Source organism: Sprattus sprattus (genome assembly GCF_963457725.1).
Source record: "Sprattus sprattus genome assembly, contig: scaffold_56, whole genome shotgun sequence".
Lineage (NCBI taxonomy): Eukaryota > Metazoa > Chordata > Actinopteri > Clupeiformes > Clupeidae > Sprattus > Sprattus sprattus.
Genome location: NW_027667069.1, coordinates 48,020 through 52,500, shown reverse-complemented (window position 1 = coordinate 52,500; position 4,481 = coordinate 48,020).

The window sequence follows — 4,481 nt, the reverse complement described above, 5'->3', positions numbered from 1 at the left end:
TCACCCCACCTCACCTCACCTCACCACACCTGACCTCACCTCACCTCACCTCACCTCACCTCACCTCACCTCACCTCACCTCACCCCACCTCACCTCACCACACCCCACCTCACCTCACCTCACCCCACCTCACCCCACCTCACCTCACCTCACCTCACCTCACCCCACCTCACCTCACCACACCCCACCTCACCTCACCTCACCCCACCTCACCCCACCTCACCTCACCTCACCTCACCTCACCTCACCTCACCACACCCCACCTCACCTCACCTCACACACCTCACCTCACCTCACCTCACCTCACACACCTCACCTCGCCTCACCACACCACACCTCACCTCACGCTGCTGGGCACTGGGGGTGGGGACTACATGTAATGGCATGGTCCCCACCTCCTGGACTGGTAGCATGGAGATCTTCCTCAACTACACCAACGGGGGGTTGCCCGTCTGCTATGCCCAGTGTTGGGTGAACGCCGCCGTCTGCAACACCTGTAAGAGACCCTCAGCAATGGAGGCATGGACAGTTCGATACATGCAAGGATTTAATGTTTGTTTCAAGGACTTGATGTCAAAGATCTAAGGAGATGAGCTGACTCCAGTGTTCCTGATCGATCATTATCAAGTGTTCCTGATCGATCATTATCCAGTGTTCCTGATCGATCATTATCCAGTGTTCCTGATCGATCCACTCCACTGTAGTTCTTTCTCCATTCTCGTCCCTTCTCCGTTCTCTGTGTTTATTGATCTCTTAGAAATATGATTAGCTCTTCAGCCATCTTGATTGCTTGACCGTGCATGACTTCTCATTTGACCTTATGCATTTACCACAGTCCCACAGCACTTGTGTTCAGAGGAACTTTCCACCACTATACGCTGATGTTTTGTGTGTGTGTGTGTGTGTGGACCACTAGATATACGCTGATGTTTCCACAGGGGCGTTTCTAGGATTCCAAGAAAGGGGGGGCTTAGCCCCAAGGGGAGTTGGATATTTGCGCACATTTTTTGGGGGGCCCATTTGGGGCCGCAGATATCCATTGTTTCAGACAGTTCATAGATTGGTTGAATCAGAAAAATTATGATTTTGCTCTTTAGTTTTGCTTGCATTTTGTATATGATAACACAAGAGACAGAATTTCAGGGTCACAGTGAAATTTGACAACACAAATATGAACTTTTCTCATATAAAGAGAGAGAAATAATTGACCTGCTTGTAAAGGAAAGACGGATAAACTAGCTTTCATATCTGCTCCCAAATCCTAATTCTTAAAGGGAAAGTGTCAACTTTTGAGTTGTTAACTTGTTTTATTATGAGCAGAAGGGAATATGATTTGACCAACATTTACATCTTTTTTGTTGTCCGTGTAGTTTTAACATACCAGTAATATTTGTATTTATCTCATTTGGACACTATGGGTGGAGAATGGACCTGACAGTGTCAACTTTTGAGTTATTTACTTGTTTTTAACAACATTCTATAGGGACTGATATTATTGTTTCGAAATACTAGAGAGATATATTACGTAATGCAAAGAATGGAGAGGTGTCGATAGTTATTTCTTGTATTTCGAATTTGCTCGTTCACACTCACTGGGACAGTTTCTAACAAAATAGCTAGCTAGCTAGCTTAGTGTAAACATAGCCCACTAATTCTCTTTAATTTACCTCAAGTAAACCTTAATTTAAGCAGTTAACAATCGTTAACAACTACAGATAGCCACATTCTGTAACTACCTTTACTTACCATTTCACTCCATGCATTATTTACTTTGAGCTAAACTCCTCGGCTATAATCTTGGATGTCGTTGAAGAGACCTTACTTGGCAGAGTGAGAATCCGCAAGATCCCCGTTATATCGTTAATGATATGCTATTGGATTGTAATTTTAAGGGGGAGAAAACCTACAAACCAGAACGCACAGAAGCACATATGTAGCATTTGAGAGTTAAACAAAAACATTTCCATGTGAGAAACAATCGTTTAATTTAATGTCATCACCAAAAAAGCCAATAATGCCAAATCATTTTGGGGGGGCTGAAGAACATTTTACATTTACATCCCAGACCAGTTTGCTTTGTGTTTCTGAGATTAGAGGAAGTTGTTTTACTGTGAGTGTGAGTGTGAGTGTCTGTGTGTGTGTGTGTGTGTGTGTGTGTGTATGTGTGTGCATTTGTGTGCGCGTGCGTTCGTGCCCTCCTCAATGCCTTTGCTCTTTTATGCCCTCTGGTGTACATTGTTGGTATTGCACTGCACTGCTGCTTTACCCTCTGCAAGTGCACTTACCTCTGGTCTCCTGCAGGCGGTGCTGAAGAGCACACAGTGGAATCACACACAGACTATTTTCAATGTGAACTCCAAATGACCACAAATATAGAATCATTGAATAATAATCATTAATCTATTCTCATTGGTTATGTTTATTATCAATAATATAATTAAGGGAGTATGAATGAAAACATTCTTTATAAAACACTACTGACAAACTATTTTAATGATTTCTTTGGTTACTTTAAAAAACATACATATCACTTTAAATAGTATCGTGATGGAAGTAGTATACAAGCGAGAGGGAAATATATTTACAGTGGAGTACAGAGATAGGAGTAACAAAATTTCTTCCTAAACAAAGACAGGTACAGTTGAAAAGAGCTGTTGGACAACTACTATATACAGTACCTTGCGTAAGTATTCACCCCCTTGGATGTTTTACCATTTTATGGCTTTTATAAATCAGTCATGGTCAATATAAGTTGGCTTTTTGGACAAAAAAATTCACAAAATAGCTCTCTTTAATGTCAAAGTGAAAATATATTTCTACACAGTTATGTAAATAAATACAAATATGTAATGAAAATAAGTGCTTGCATAAGTATTCACCCCCTTTATCACCCCCTTTATATAGACTGACCTAATTCAACAGAGGTCCAGCCAATTGGTGCTAGAAGTCTCACAATTTGTGTAATGGGGGTCAGTGTGCAGTGAATGTGTCTCAAGTGATTGTAGTATAACGACACCTGTGTCTGGAAGGTCCATTCACTGGTCAGTATTCAGTAATCAGTATTACTGGCTATTGTTAAACCATTAAGACTCAAGATCACTCTAAGCAACTCAGAGAAAAGGTTGTTGAAAAGTATAAGTCAGGGGAAGGATACAAAAAAATGTCCAAGGCACTAAACATCCCCTGGAATTCTGTTAAATCCATCATCAAGAAATGGATGGATTGTGGCACATGTGTAAATCTGCCTAGATCAGGCCGTCCTCACAAACTGAGGGGCCGTTCAAGAAGGAGACTAGTAAGATAGGCCACCAATAGACCTATGACTACTCTGAAGAAGTTTCAAGCTTCAGCAGTTGAGATTGGAGAAACTCTGCATACCACCACTGTTGCCTTGGTTCTTCACCAATCTAAGCTTTATGGAAGAGAGCCACTGTTGAAAAAAAGGATCGACTACAGTTCACCAAAAGGCATGTGGAAGTCTCCATGGTCAAGTGGAAGAAGGTTCTGTGGTTTGATGAGACCAAAGTGGAGCATTTTTTCAACAGTGGCTCTCTTCAATGAAGCTTTGATTGGTGAAGAACCAAGGCAACAGTGGTGGTATGCAGAGTCTCTCCCATACCAGCTGCTGAAGCTTGAAACTTCTTCAGAGTAGTCATAGGTGTCTTGGTGGCCTCTCTTACTAGTTTCCTTCTTGCATGGTCACTCAGTTTGTAAGGACGGCCTGATCTAGGCAGATTTACACATGTGCCATATTCCCTCCATTTCTTGATGATGGATTGAACAGAATTTCAGGGGATGTTAAGTGCCTTGGACATTTTTTTGTATCCTTCCCCTGACCTGTACTTTTCAATAACCTTTTCTCTGAGTTTCTTAGGGTGATCTGTGGTCTTCATGTTGTAACAGTAGCCAGGAATACTGATTACTGAATACTGACCAGTGAATAGACCTTCCAGACACAGGTGTCGTTATACTACAATCACTTGAGACACATTTACTGCACACTGATCCCCATATCACTAATTGTGAGACTTCTAGCACCAATTGGCTGGACCTCTGTTGAATTAGGTCAGTCTATATAAAGGGGGTGATAAAGGGGGTGAATACTTATGCAATCACTTATTTTCATTACATATTTGTATTTAATTTACATGACTGTGTAGACATATATTTTCACTTTGACATTAAAGAGAGCTATTTTGTGAATTTTTTTGTCCAAAAAGCCAACTTATATTGACCATGACTGATTTATAAAAGCCATAAAAGGGTAAAACATCCAAGGGGGTGAATACTTACGCAAGGTACTGTAGTGAGATAATCCATCCCATCTAGTCAATCACATGTTAATTTGCATTCAAGGATTTTATAGAAATTTCAGTTGTTTCTATTATTCAAATGGTCAAAATGTGCATTAAAATGTTGGATGGAAACACAGCTAGTGTCATTACCACTCCCATGCTGTGGATACACACTGCCATCATAC